Source organism: Anabrus simplex, chromosome 3, assembly GCF_040414725.1.
Source record: "Anabrus simplex isolate iqAnaSimp1 chromosome 3, ASM4041472v1, whole genome shotgun sequence".
In the NCBI taxonomy this organism is placed as follows: domain Eukaryota; kingdom Metazoa; phylum Arthropoda; class Insecta; order Orthoptera; family Tettigoniidae; genus Anabrus; species Anabrus simplex.
The window spans coordinates 327,112,517-327,129,418 of record NC_090267.1 but is presented as its reverse complement, the minus strand read 5'-3'; positions in this window follow the sequence as shown (position 1 = coordinate 327,129,418).

Here is a 16,902-nt window from a genome sequence, read left to right as displayed (position 1 = left end):
GAGAGGAGAATTTAAGAAAAGAAAAATGTCTAAACAAGAATATATTAGAAGAAAATATATTTAAAAAGGTTAAATAATAGCGTAAAATGTTGAAATACGAGACATATAAATTGATTAACAGCGGCATAGAAAATCTACAAAGGCAAGGCCGTGAATATAAAAGCAGATATTCAATACACCGCAGCATAAAAGATCAGTAATTAGAAAAGCCATTCTGTACGAGATAAACTTGAAATATTAGCATACATATTGGAGATCTAATAGCAATTGAGATTGTACGAAGCAATATTAAGCGGTATTAAGTAGTTAAATTATGTTCGAAGGCTTTGAAAACGATAATATGTCACAGCTGATTTCATCAATGTATTTAGTCTTTCCAACCGAGCTTTTGAGGGAAACCATGGCTTTCTAAGAAAATCTGATATCGACTATCTGGATGATTCTGAGCCGGACCGACATGGCAGAGATGACTCCTAGTGCCCGATGGCATCAAGCAGAATGACCAGAATCCTTAGCTGCGAAGGATGACCAAATGAACGATAGTCTGGAAAGCGACGGAAAACGTAAGTTTCTTTAACAAAATGTATATATCGATAAATAGAAACAAGGTTAGCAATTTTGAAGTTAGAGTCCACAGTAATAGATATGTGTTTAGTGTCTTCAGAATGATTTAAATGATATTAGATTATCGAAAGTGATTTATATGTGCCAAATATATAAGGGAATAGGTAGTCTTCACCAGAAATAACACAAACCCCAGTTAGGGAATGTAATAAAGTGACAATAACGTTTCAGTGAGAACAAAGAATCGTAACTAACCATGTTATACCGTATCATATGTGAAGTGAGGGAAACCTTCCGAACGAAGTTGAACATGGACTTCACGATGGAGAGCTTCGACCGGTGCCACAGGATTGGGCGGCCTCAGCGTTCAGCAGCTGACGTGGTATCTACAGCCAGGCGTCCTATAATAGTTAAATTTACCCGTTATCATGAACGTGACCGAGTGTGGAAGGCGAAGCGGTTCCTGAAGGGCACAAAGGTACTCATCACCGAGTCCCTCACCAAAACCCGAAAGTGCATATTAAACCTTGCTAGGGATCACTTCGGGCCATCCCGCGTCTGGACCCAAGACGGACGCATCGTGATTCACCTTCCTAATGGGACGAAAAGATCCATCACCACTGTCGCGGAACTGGACAGCATAAAAAATCTGCGAGATAACAGTGACAATTAACATGAAACAGCACAGCTCGATAGTGCATCTGCTTGTTATTCATAAGTGTTTTTGTAAGTGTTTCATGTGTGTGTCTGTGTGTGTGTTAGTGGTAGCCAGTGTAAGCATTTATCAGGATGTCGAGGTAAGTTGAATGCTATTTCTGTTATACTATTTCGTTAACATTCCGTTATTCAGCTGATCCAGAGCTCTGTACCTGACACTGACCATGGCAACATCCCCTCTCTCACCCCGTCACCTCTCACCAACGGGCTTGCACCTCAAACAGGCATTATCTCCCTCTTCCAACTGTTTACAGTGCTGCCATGTCAACGCACTCTCCCTGGTAGCGCATTTCGACGAAATTCAAGCCATAATGAGGGGAAATAATATCCATATTCTTGCTATTAGCGAAAGCTGGCTTACACCGAGCATACCCTCTGGTATGGTACAACTTGACCGGTATTCCCTCTTACGTCATGATAGATCCGATGGCAGAAGAGGAGGTGGGGTGGCCTTGTACTGCAGAAACGACTTAAAAAGCCGGGTGATATGTGTATCATCTAACAATGCACAGCTGGGGCCAGAATTCATGTTTGTTGAAGCATTATTTACCAACAGAAACTCTTTATAGTTATTGTATACAGGCCACCCAAAATAACAAATATGACTGAATTCCAATTTCGCTTACTTGACCTACTGCCTAGTTACGAGCATATCATTGCCACAGGTGACTTCAACATTAACCTACTTACTAAACCGCACGAAACTAAGCAATTTATTGACATGTTTTCTTCCTGTGATATGTCCATCCTCCGTTTAGAGCCTACTAATCACACTTACACAGAAAACTATGAAACATACACACGCTCATTGACTACATCGTGACAAATAACCCAAACAAAGTTATAACTCACAGCCAGATTCCAGTCCCAGCCATCTCCACTCATGACCTTATCTACCTATCCTACTCCCTCCGAATGCCAAAATATAAACCAAAGTATGTTATTTCCAGAAACACAAAAGGCATGGATATGGACGAGTTAAGACATGACGCTTACAATCTACCCTGGAATGACATACTCCTATTGGACGATATAGACGCGAAAGTAGACAAGTGTAACTCCCTTGTAATCACTCTGTACGATAAACACGCCCCTAAGCGACAGATAAAAGTTACTCGCCCATCTTGTCCCTGGTTAAATAATGAAATTAAAAACATGATGGCCCACCGCGATGCACTTTACCGACGCTTTAAACGAACTCGTGACCAAAGTGACTTCGAAAATTATCGGGTCCTTAGAAATAGAGTTAAACAGCTCGTTAGAAACCGTAAATTTACTTACTTGCAAAACATGACTGCAAACATGAATTCTAGCAGTGCTTGGAACACGCTTCGTTCCTTAGGCATAGGGAAACCTCGGCAACAACCTCATGTGCCAGACATACCACTCAATAAGTAAAATGAGTTTTTTACTGAAGAAAGAACACCATCTAATGTACTAAATTCCCCAAACTCACTACCCAACTCCGCTATTAACCCTTTACCTGACCAACAACATTTTACATTCCACCCTGTTACTGCTAATAAAGTTAAAAAAGTATTATATTCTATTAAATCAAAAGCCAGATGAGTGGATGATATCCCTATAACTTTCTTACACAACATTATTGGTGCTGTTTTACCAATTATTACCCACATTTTCAACTACTACCTTAAAAACAGAACCTTTCCTTCACTATGGAAACTAGCTAATATTATCCCTGTGCCTAAGAAACCTGACCCCTCCCTACCATCCGACTACAGACTGATTTCTATCTTACCAGCGATTTCCAAAGCACTCGAGCGTCTGATTCATGAGCAGGTGTTGGAATACTTAAACAACCATTCTCTCCTAGACCCATTGCAATCTGGCTTCAAGAAGGGACACAGCACAGCAACTGCCCTGCTCAAAGTGACTGATAACATACGGCACTCAATGGACCAAAGATTGGTAACAATACTTACTCTCCTCGATTTCAGTAGCGCATTTGACACTATAAGCATCCAGACCCTGTTAAACAAGATGCAATCTTACTACTTCGATCAACGAACTATTAATTTCTTTTCATCGTACCTCAAAAATCGCGCGCAACGAATTATAACCCTAGATCAAACCTCTCACTGGCTAACCAGGAAGGAAGGCACGCCGCAGGGTAGTGTTTTAGGCCCATTGCTCTTTATCTTGTACATAAACGACATTTCATCTAATTTACAGAATTGTAGCTGCCATCTTTATGCGGACGACTTACAAATTTACTGTCACTGTAAGACCTCTGATTTGCCTCATGCCATAACAGGCATCAATGCTGACCTTCAGCGACTTAATGCTTACTCCTTGAAAAATTCCCTCCTTCTTAACCCCTCCAAGACACAAGCAGTCATTATTGGCTCTCAAAAATTGTTGGCCACATTAAGGTACGAAACTATTCCTCCAGTTATACTGAATGGTAGAGTTATTCCATTCAGCCAAACTGAGAGAAATCTTGGAGTGACAATGAACGAAACTTTAAATTGGTCTGAATATATTAAGAATGTGTGTAAAAAATATTTTGATACTTCATTCGGTTAAAAGAAACAGCGATATTTTACCTTGTATTGTGAGATTCAAACTCATACAAACGCTAGCGCTTCCCGTCCTCGACTACTGTGACGTCATTCTGGTAGACGCAACAAAAGAGCAGACTTTGAAACTTCAGCGAGCGCTTAATTGTTGCCTTAGATTTATATACAGTCTGAGTTATGATACGCATGTCGCCCCATACTATCACACTATTTCATGGCTGAAACCTGACAAACGACGAACGTATCACATACTGACACAGACAGATATAGACTGCTCTCTGAAGAGAGACGACTATACATTTCATCCCAGCTTAAGCATTTGTCCTCCTTTCACAGCAGTAATACCCGCTCTGGTTCCTCCCTTTCTATTCCTGTTCATCGATCCTCTATTTACAACAATTCCTTTGTTGTGGCGGCTTCTAGACTTTGGAATTCCTTGCCGAGACTACCTGCTGAATGCAGCTGACTAAGTTGTATGACTGGAAGGTCGAATGAATGTGAGTTAGAAAATTGTAATGTATTTTTGTGTAGGTTATTATTTACTATAGTTGGGGACAAATCATGACGACCTCGCCTCACACCACTACTTTTCAGCGGCAGCTCGGTGTCTATTAGCGGCTTATAGGATTTACTACCTCTACTGCAGCCAGAGTTGCCAAATCGGCTACTGCACTCGACAGAAAGAAAGGGTAAATGCTACAGAGAGTGAGGAAGAAAGTGGTTTGGCAGCTTCTCCACAACAAATAAGGATCACTTAGAACTCGTTAACTCAGCAGGGTGCAGGGTGTGATTGACTACTGGCTTCGAGCTCACTTCTAGGAACTGGGGCCGTCATGTTTTGTCCCCAACTATATATAATATGATGTACTCAAACTCTGCTCTCAATGATGTATCACTACAGTGGTTAAGTGTAAGAAAGGGCCAAGAGCCCTAACCCCACCACCTACAAAGGCATAATAAATAAATAAATAAATAAATAAATAAATAAATAAATAAGTGTATAAGAGGAATAATTTTAGGATCTTCGATACGTAATGTGATATTATAAGTGGGGGTTATATGTTACCACTATAAGTTAGGATCTATGTTAGATATGGATTTGATATCCATATCGTATGTTAATGGTGACGTGGAAACACAAACATGAAATGTTATTATAGATTAAGATCATCGAAAGGAATTCTTATAAGATTGTTTAGTTACTCACTTGGATATTTTAACTTTATATTTCTACTTTGAAATCATATTTTGAATTATTATCATATTACATAACAAATATAATTGAGAGTAGATATTACATAGTGTCTTCGAAAGACGATTCTCTAGGAGAAATACCTAGAATAACTCGCACATTAGGTCATTTATTGATATGTTTGGCATATTTGAGAATATTATTACCTTGTTATTTACGTACAATGATGATTTGTGTTGTGATTATTGGGATTTGATTATTTGGACTCGGAAGACGGCGATAAATTATGTATGTAGAGGATTTATTTAATTGTTTGTTTTGGTTTTCCTCAGTATGTGAATTTTGGAATTGTTTAATTTGTTTGAAGTCGATATGATTTTAAAATTATTTGATTGTCATGGTAATTCTGGTGCATCCTGTACCACACGCGCCACGTCGGCGTGGGAGATTTCCGGTTTCGTAAAGTTGCACCAATTTCGTAATTTTTCTAGAGGCTTCCTAAATGTTCCTTGTCAGCACTATTTTTTCTGCGCTCCTATTGGAGAAAATAAAAGGAAATGTGATTGGTAGGTGAAGGAAATCATCGTACGCTCATTGGCCGTGGTAATATTTCATAATTTCCGGGGAGAAGCGTCGTCGCTGGAGCCTTGCTCTGCGAGGGCGTCTTTTCTGTTTGACCACTGAAGGGAACGGTCACCTTCCAAGGTACGGGTCTTCTTGGCCCCGCCATCCGGTAAGCACTGATTAATATTTTTTAACTTTTCTGGTATTCTGTTTCAAATGTAGTGTTTCATTTTATTTATCTTGCCGGAGCGTACCCGTGTTTCCTTCTGCTTCCAAATGTTATAATTATGACTTAGCCGTTTCGGTAAGTCGCTTCACTTTGTTAAGAGATAGTTCCCGTTTGTTGTTTTGTAAATTAATTGTTATACGCCTTTCGAAGTAATCCTTATCAGTAATATTTTTCTCGGGACTATCTCATTCATTCCGCTTCATCGTGGATTATTCATCTTTAGGTCGGGTACCCTTTCTCAGAAGTGTTTTTGAGGGGGCTACCCACCGAAGATGCTCTGCTCCATGATTACACGTAAATTATTTTTCCTTTTTAGATGTATCTCTTCACTTTAGTATAACGTTACCTTCCTTTATTTATTTCGAACTGTTTTGGGTTTTTAAAGGTAACGCCACGACAGTGGAACGTCATGTGTGATGTTCCGGTGTAAAATAAATTTAATTACTAAATGCTACCCTCATGTAAATTGTAATGGTTGTTGAAATTATGCCGTCATTATTTTAATTGTATCTTGGTTATTGCTTTATATATGAAATCGAATCTAACTTGTTAAGTAAAGTTTAGGATTACATTGACTTCGCTTCTTCAGTGTTACCAATACCTTCCACCGCCTGGATATGGTTCCCAGCCGTTTCCCGGTTATCCTTTCTTAATAGTCATGTTGGTGAAACTGTTTGTTTATTTCCTGTAATTAATGTGCTTGCAAGTTTAATTTCGTACATGTTGACGTGCCTAGTGTACAGTACTTTTGGTGAAAGCATTACGGTAGCAAACATTTTCTCTTCATTAAACCTATTAATTGTAACCTTACCCTTTGGAGAGGTTGCAGTATGAGATTGGTCAACCGAAACGCCTTTCTCGGACACGATATGGCCTAGGAAGGACATCTGAGGCTGTGCGAAAGTCACTTTGCTAGCCTTAAGGGTTAGTCCTGCTTTACGGAGCCTTTCAAGGACTTCATTAATATGAGCAAGGTGTTCTTCAAAGGTTTCGCTAAAAATTACCAAATCATCAAGATAATTATAAACGAATTTGAATTTAATGTCTGACAACACGTTATCCAGCAGCCGAGTCAAAACAGCAGCTCCCGTTGCCAGTCCGAACGGCACGCGCTCAAATTCATAGAGGTTCCAGTCAGTAGCAAAAGCTGTAAGATGCTTGGATTCCTCAGCAAGAGGTATCTGATAGTACGCCTGATTCAGATCAAAAGTGGTAAAAATTTTGGCATTAGCAAACCATGAGAAACAAGAGTGCAAGTCAGGAAGTGGAACAGATTGAAGCACAACTCGCTTATTCAACATTCGATAGTCTATTACAGGCCGAAAACCACCCTGTGGTTTAGGGACTAGAAATATGGGAGAAGAGTACGCAGATTTAGAAGGACGTATTACACCATCAGCAAGCATTTGGTCGATGATAGCCTTAAGGGCTTTCATCTTAGGAGGCGACAACCGGTACGGAGGAGAACGAACAGGTACATTGTCAGTTACTTCAATTTTATACTCCAAAACATTGGTCACACCTAACTTGTCAGTGAACACATCAGGAAATTTATCGCAAAGATTCCTAAGCTGGTTGGCCTGATCATCAGGCAAATGATCAAAGTCGAAAGCTTTTGGTTCACTTGTGTCCTCAGACACAGCACTGACATGATAAGGAAGGATAGGAGAACGGTTACACAATGTAAAGATCCTCATAGAAAACTTAAACTGGAACTTATTATATTGAAGATCCAAAACCATACCAGTTTTGGCAATAAAATTTGCACCGAGAATGAAAGGACAAGATAAATCTTTCACCACTACCACGGGCATTTTCCATGTGAAATTACGTATCCTAATTTTGAGATTCAGACTTCCAATCAAATTCAAGGAATTAGAATTAGCCGTATGGCAGGTTAAAGGCACAGGTGTTAAATCAGGGAACTTACAAACAGATTTCACAGAGTTATACAAATTTTCACTCATCAAGGTGAGGCTACTTCCAGAATCAACTAGAGCACAAACTGGTTCATTGTTCACTTCTAGGCAAATGTAAGGTAATTTACATGGAGGAATAGCAGAAATACCACAAGATTTTGGAAAATTGACACTAGGGTCAGACTGAAGCTTATAATCGACTACAGGGTCGGGTAAATCATCAACTAATTGACAGCGATAACAGACGAAACATGAAGGTACACTATAAGTTTTGGCACCAGGATCGGCGGCTAGTCATCTGGGATTACTATTACCAGAACGCCCAGAGCCGGAAGAATTGCGAGGACACTGTCTTGAGAAGTGTCTATTTGACCCACAATATCTGCAAGAACTAGTGGAGGGAGAAACTCTATTCTCATTCGGAATTGAATTGCCTAAGGGCTCAATCTTAGGACAGTTCCTTTGGAAATTTTGAAGTTGACCACCCATGACAGGTTTTGAATTGCCTAAGGGCCCAATCTTAGGACAATTCCGCTGGAAGTGATCCGTAGAACCACAACTATAACATGCACGTGAATTACGTGGCTTGGAAGAAGTAGAAACGGTACTAGTGACCTGAGAAGACGTGCTCATAGGAGGAGGAGCCAAGGCGACTCGTAACTGGTCGGCATACCTAATGCCTTCAGCAGAAACAGTAATAGCTTCCAACTGAGCGAACGTAGCGGGTCGAGGCGACAGAGCAAGATACGACCGGTAATTTGGTGCAAGACCCTCAATAATGCTAGCAACCATTTGAGACTCAGAATAGTTTAGCATGAAGATCCGAGCATTGAACTTAATGTCCTGGATGTATTCCGACAATGTTTCATTCAAATACTGTACTCGAAAATAATGCCTTTGAACCAAAGAAGACAAAGCACGGGAAGGAATAAAAAACTCAAGCACATGTGCATGAAATTGGTCAACTGTCCACTTTTCTGAAATGGCTCTTATGACATGCTCAGAAAGAGCTCCAGATACATGTGGATATAAGACTTGGAAGAAATTGTCACGACTTAAGGAATACACTACACTCTGATCTTTAAATTCGACCAAAAAACGTAGAAACACTATGACTTCGTCAATCGAATTAACGGTGAACTTAGATACACCCTTAAATATAGCAGTTAATGGGTGAGGTAAGTTTGAAAAAATTTGAGAAGCAGCAGGAGTAGTAGGTACCTGAACAGCACTGGATTGGTTACAAGAAGGCAATACAGTAGTAAAGAAATCTTGATTAGAACGCTCCTGGGATAGGGTAGGTGTACTAAAAGTGAGGTTAGGACTGAGGTTAGATTGCATAGAAACCGGCACAGATATTCGCATCTGCGACACATTTTCACACATCTGTGACACCCCTGAAGAATTTACTACAGGTGACGCTTGGACATGGGGATATCTTTGTACAATAGGAAGAGAAACAACTTGGGTCGCAACCGGAGGATGAGATAAAGACACAGTAGAATTAACAGTTCCCAAAGGAACAGTTGACATAGTAACTTGCGTACAAGAAGCACCACTATCATTATTCACGGGCAGAGAAGCACTGGTAAATACAGCAGGAGAAGATTGCACGGGAGTATCTTTAAAAGTGACCACTGCACTAACTGGTGAAGCAGTAGATACAGATACAGTGTCACTGTCACACGTTTCAGATTGGACGGGTACATTAACAATAGAACTTGAGCTAGGCAAAGAATTACCTTCCAGCAATCCAACAATTTTATCAGAAATATCACAAAACTGCAATAACAACGATTCGCACTCACATCGCTCATCTTCAGATAAATTATGCGCCAACAGATCGCGAATCCTGTCCACGTAATGCTGCACTTGGCCTTTCGCACGTGCTAACTGTGCATCGGACGGTTTAGAAGAACAAAATGACATAATAATGGCTTTATATTCTACAATTTTATCTCTAACAATCGACAAAGATGCGCACACTTCATCTGTTGATAACCCTGGGACGAAAACAGGTTCATTTAGCGATTGTTTCAACAAGATCGTGTCATCCTTAACCTTTCCTGTCGAATTCAACTTACGAATACGAAGTTCGTAAGCTAATTCCTCCTTCCTCAAATGGAACGGACCTGGGATAGCACGAGACATGTTGATAAAAAAAGGAAACTACGAGATAATACTTGAATTAAATTTTAGGTTATAACCACTGAATTACCGTCAACTTTGCTTCTTCAGCAACCACGCTCTGCTACCATACTGCAACCTCTCCAAAGGGTAAGGTTACAATTAATAGGTTTAATGAAGAGAAAATGTTTGCTACCGTAATGCTTTCACCAAAAGTACTGTACACTAGGCACGTCAACATGTACGAAATTAAATTTGCAAGCACATTAATTACAGGAAATAAACAAACAGTTTAACCAACATGACTATTAAGAAAGGATAACCGGGAAACGGCTGGGAACCATATCCAGGCGGTGGAAGGTATTGGTAACACTGAAGAAGCGAAGTCAATGTAATCCTAAACTTTACTTAACAAGTTAGATTCGATTTCATATATAAAGCAATAACCAAGATACAATTAAAATAATGACGGCATAATTTCAACAACCATTACAATTTACATGAGGGTAGCATTTAGTAATTAAATTTATTTTACACCGGAACATCACACATGACGTTCCACTGTCGTGGCGTTACCTTTAAAAACCCAAAACAGTTCGAAATAAATAAAGGAAGGTAACGTTATACTAAAGTGAAGAGATACATCTAAAAAGGAAAAATAATTTACGTGTAATCATGGAGCAGAGCATCTTCGGTGGGTAGCCCCCTCAAAAACACTTCTGAGAAAGGGTACCCGACCTAAAGATGAATAATCCACGATGAAGCGGAATGAATGAGATAGTCCCGAGAAAAATATTACTGATAAGGATTACTTCGAAAGGCGTATAACAATTAATTTACAAAACAACAAACGGGAACTATCTCTTAACAAAGTGAAGCGACTTACCGAAACGGCTAAGTCATAATTATAACATTTGGAAGCAGAAGGAAACACGGGTACGCTCCGGCAAGATAAATAAAATGAAACACTACATTTGAAACAGAATACCAGAAAAGTTAAAAAATATTAATCAGTGCTTACCGGATGGCGGGGCCAAGAAGACCCGTACCTTGGAAGGTGACCGTTCCCTTCAGTGGTCAAACAGAAAAGACGCCCTCGCAGAGCAAGGCTCCAGCGACGACGCTTCTCCCCGGAAATTATGAAATATTACCACGGCCAATGAGCGTACGATGATTTCCTTCACCTACCAATCACATTTCCTTTTATTTTCTCCAATAGGAGCGCAGAAAAAATAGTGCTGACAAGGAACATTTAGGAAGCCTCTAGAAAAATTACGAAATTGGTGCAACTTTACGAAACCGGAAATCTCCCACGCCGACGTGGCGCGTGTGGTACAGGATGCACCAGAATTACCATGACAATCAAATAATTTTAAAATCATATCGACTTCAAACAAATTAAACAATTCCAAAATTCACTCCACGATGAAGCGGAATGAATGAGATAGTCCCGAGAAAAATATTACTGATAAGGATTACTTCGAAAGGCGTATAACAATTAATTTACAAAACAACAAACGGGAACTATCTCTTAACAAAGTGAAGCGACTTACCGAAACGGCTAAGTCATAATTATAACATTTGGAAGCAGAAGGAAACACGGGTACGCTCCGGCAAGATAAATAAAATGAAACACTACATTTGAAACAGAATACCAGAAAAGTTAAAAAATATTAATCAGTGCTTACCGGATGGCGGGGCCAAGAAGACCCGTACCTTGGAAGGTGACCGTTCCCTTCAGTGGTCAAACAGAAAAGACGCCCTCGCAGAGCAAGGCTCCAGCGACGACGCTTCTCCCCGGAAATTATGAAATATTACCACGGCCAATGAGCGTACGATGATTTCCTTCACCTACCAATCACATTTCCTTTTATTTTCTCCAATAGGAGCGCAGAAAAAATAGTGCTGACAAGGAACATTTAGGAAGCCTCTAGAAAAATTACGAAATTGGTGCAACTTTACGAAACCGGAAATCTCCCACGCCGACGTGGCGCGTGTGGTACAGGATGCACCAGAATTACCATGACAATCAAATAATTTTAAAATCATATCGACTTCAAACAAATTAAACAATTCCAAAATTCACATACTGAGGAAAACCAAAACAAACAATTAAATAAATCCTCTACATACATAATTTATCGCCGTCTTCCGAGTCCAAATAATCAAATCCCAATAATCACAACATACTCCCCCCCTTTAATTTGGAGCACCGCTCCAAAAATAAAAATTTTGATCACAATTTTAGCAGTTCAGTTACAGCATAGTTTAGAAAATAACAAAACACCTTAAAAATAAAACGCTGAAAAACAAAGGAAAAGTGTCACTGAAAACAAAGGACATATAAGAATGTTCATAAAACACCACACTGAAATTATTTTCTTTAAAAAAAAATGAAACGTTCACTGAAAAAAAAAATTTAACACAAATAAGAGACATCTTTTGAATCGAGTTCTTGGTTTTTCTGTTTTATTTACACTGTAGCACCACGAGTTCTTGCTGTTGATGTGACTGACGACGCGGCCATTGTCTTCAGCCTCAACATTACAGTTCAAACTGGGTGACTGCGCACAGCCTAGCACGACTGGCGTCATTGGCACATCTGGTTACAGCGCTGTAAATTGACATGTCCAAGTATAGGTGATATCACGTGCCACTAATGGCCACGTCAGAGTATGTCTGGTAATTATTCAGAATCTTGGCATGGGATGATGGTCACCACCATGCAGACGGTTCCCTCTTGGATTAGGGACGTCAAGTTGTCAGGCAAGAACAGTAATTGTCATCTGTGCCTCAGGTCACTGGAATGCAGTGCAGAACGGCAGGGCCCAAGACATAATGTACCTCTCCACTAGGCACGACAGCAGAAATGGGGATGGTATCCCCCTCCGGCCACTGCAACAGAAATTTACCCGCAGCAGACAGGGAATATGAAGCTAAAGCCACCCTGGTGGACAAGAGCTTGGAGGCACCTAACCGGTGTCTCCTCGACCTTCATTTGGGAGGTTCCCCCACAGGTTTGGGACTATCTTAGCCCCTCCCATTCCGGCAAGCACTATGGATAACTTAAGATGAAATTTAAGAAATAGTTTAAAGAAACTCAAAAACTTTGCCGGAGTTTACCCTGATTCCACAATTTGACAATAATCCCTAGTTACGAAGATCATAATTCTACCCCACAATACATACTAAATTATATCTAACGTGATCATAAATGACCTTTCCATTACAACTAAAGAGACTAAACTAAATCATAAACTATAAAACCCGAAAAATTGTGCGCACTAATTAAAAATTTGCTTACAACTAATTCCTTATCACTACCCCAAAACAAAATAGTTTCTAAAGTATTATCTCATAACTAGGGAATTTTTATCTGAGATAAATGCACACGGCTGATCCTCTTTCTTTCAGGATCACTGACTAACAATGATACAGGGGTTAAAAATTTCAAAATTGTGCAGGGACCTCGAAATCTGGGGGATAACTTGCTTATTACATGGTCCGCAGCACTACTAATGGGATGAGTCTTTACATAGACCTGGTCACCCACAGACAGATTGTGCGGTCTTCGCCCGTGATTATAGTTACGTTGAACTTTAGCGTAATAAACCTTCAAATTTTTACGCGCACGATGCCAAGCAGCACGGATCGTTTCTGGATTAGCGACATCAGGCAGGAGATCGTTAATGGACCACAGATTAGAAAGTGGAGAATTAGGGGTGAACGCTAGCATCAATGAAGCAGGAGTTTGCTTGTGACTTTCATGAACAGCAGTATTGAAAGCAAATGATAGCCAATTAAGTGAAGAATCCCACTTTGAGTGGTCAGAAGAATGGTATGCAATAAGAGCAGATCTTAGGTTCCGATTAACTCTTTCAGCATAATTAGGCCTGGGATAATAAGGTGTTGTAGTCACATGAGAGATAGATAGATCAAAACAGAAATTACGGAATTGCACAGATGTAAAAGCTCTAGCATTATCACTCACCAAAAATTGACAGGGTCCAAATGAAGCAAAGATCTGTTTTAAGCAAGAAATAGTAGTACTAGCATTAGCCATGCGAGTAGGGAACAGCCATGTAAAACGCGAGAACGCATCAACACACACAAGTATGAAACGATGGCCGGTCCGCGAACGCGGAAATGGCCCAATGTAGTCGATAAATAGTCTCTCCATTGGGCGAGAAGCTTGCTCAGATGACAACAGACCAAGGCGGGTATTAGGAGCGGGTTTACTGATGTTACAGGTTTTGCAAGATTTAACCATAGTACGAATTTCACCATCCATAGATTTCCAAATAAAATGCTTACGAATTTTCTCCCTAGTTTTAAATACACCAAGGTGTCCGCCAACAGGGGATTCATGGAAATATTTGAAAAGAGCAGGGACTAGATTAGAAGGTACAACAATTTTGGGGTCTCTGCGCCCACGAGCAGGACAACACAGAACACCATTTTTGAGGGCATACGGTTTGACATGTTCACCAGATTTAATCCTGTCAATAATACCCTTCAATTCAGGATCGTCTTCCTGATGTTTAGAGATATCTTTGAAAAGGACAGGGGAATTGGTCAAAACCACATTAACAAAGGCCGAAACTTGTTCAGGAGAGGGATCAGCGGATTCTAATTGAGGATCAGAACTGCCAGGGTAGAACATCCTACTAAGAGTGTCGGCAATGACATTTTGAGTTCCACGAATGTGACGCTCTGCTACCATACTGCAACCTCTCCAAAGGGTAAGGTTACAATTAATAGGTTTAATGAAGAGAAAATGTTTGCTACCGTAATGCTTTCACCAAAAGTACTGTACACTAGGCACGTCAACATGTACGAAATTAAATTTGCAAGCACATTAATTACAGGAAATAAACAAACAGTTTAACCAACATGACTATTAAGAAAGGATAACCGGGAAACGGCTGGGAACCATATCCAGGCGGTGGAAGGTATTGGTAACACTGAAGAAGCGAAGTCAATGTAATCCTAAACTTTACTTAACAAGTTAGATTCGATTTCATATATAAAGCAATAACCAAGATACAATTAAAATAATGACGGCATAATTTCAACAACCATTACAATTTACATGAGGGTAGCATTTAGTAATTAAATTTATTTTACACCGGAACATCACACATGACGTTCCACTGTCGTGGCGTTACCTTTAAAAACCCAAAACAGTTCGAAATAAATAAAGGAAGGTAACGTTATACTAAAGTGAAGAGATACATCTAAAAAGGAAAAATAATTTACGTGTAATCATGGAGCAGAGCATCTTCGGTGGGTAGCCCCCTCAAAAACACTTCTGAGAAAGGGTACCCGACCTAAAGATGAATAATCCACGATGAAGCGGAATGAATGAGATAGTCCCGAGAAAAATATTACTGATAAGGATTACTTCGAAAGGCGTATAACAATTAATTTACAAAACAACAAACGGGAACTATCTCTTAACAAAGTGAAGCGACTTACCGAAACGGCTAAGTCATAATTATAACATTTGGAAGCAGAAGGAAACACGGGTACGCTCCGGCAAGATAAATAAAATGAAACACTACATTTGAAACAGAATACCAGAAAAGTTAAAAAATATTAATCAGTGCTTACCGGATGGCGGGGCCAAGAAGACCCGTACCTTGGAAGGTGACCGTTCCCTTCAGTGGTCAAACAGAAAAGACGCCCTCGCAGAGCAAGGCTCCAGCGACGACGCTTCTCCCCGGAAATTATGAAATATTACCACGGCCAATGAGCGTACGATGATTTCCTTCACCTACCAATCACATTTCCTTTTATTTTCTCCAATAGGAGCGCAGAAAAAATAGTGCTGACAAGGAACATTTAGGAAGCCTCTAGAAAAATTACGAAATTGGTGCAACTTTACGAAACCGGAAATCTCCCACGCCGACGTGGCGCGTGTGGTACAGGATGCACCAGAATTACCATGACAATCAAATAATTTTAAAATCATATCGACTTCAAACAAATTAAACAATTCCAAAATTCACATACTGAGGAAAACCAAAACAAACAATTAAATAAATCCTCTACATACATAATTTATCGCCGTCTTCCGAGTCCAAATAATCAAATCCCAATAATCACAACAATTTGCTTTTAAAGATGAATCAATATCAAATATGATAACGGTTAATGCAATAATTTAATGTCAATAGAATCAGACTTGTGTTGTCGATAGAGAAACTTACCGTTTTGCGGAAGCTTATCTTGAAATGCTAACAAAACGAAATATTAACATTTTCCGAACGAATCTTGTCCTAAACCAAAAATCAATGAGAAATGATGCAAAGAAAGATCTTTCAAATTAGTTTAACCAATAACCTCCCATGCTAAAATGCATTTTATTTTCTTCATGAATGTTTAATTAAATATGAACAATAACTCATTTCAATTGTGATAACAACATTATCAATGAAAATGATATGAGCTAGATGGTTAGTACTTTCCAGAAGAACAAACATCAATTAATTTCCACAATTTATAATTTTTATCTACGTAATTATTTCTTGAATAAATGTGAATAGTTATGATGTGCTATTTGAAGTCTTCCGTTATAAAGAAGGTCAATTTAGACTTAAGTAGTTGAATTATCGGTTTTCTTGTAATTTAATGATACGTCAGATGGAGATATCCATCAATCCTGATGAGAGATAAAAATCTTTAGCGTATCAGCGTTGTCTGGACCCCACGTTAAAACTATTAATGAAGATTGAAATAATGAACCCTGAGATCTGGTCGGGATTTCTTTACGTTACCTATCCTGGACGCTGGAATTGCGTAATAGGAAGCACGAAGTCAGTCACGATGACATAAAATTGTTTAACTGTAAAAGTAGGGTAGAGAAAGGAATATAATTAAGTCATTTGATTGATTGATTGATTGATTGATTGATTGATTGATTGATTGATTGATTGATTGATTGATTGATTGATTGATTGATTGATTGATTGATTGATAGATAGATAGATAGATAGATAGATAGATAGATAGATAGATAGATAGATAGATAGATAGATAGATAGATAG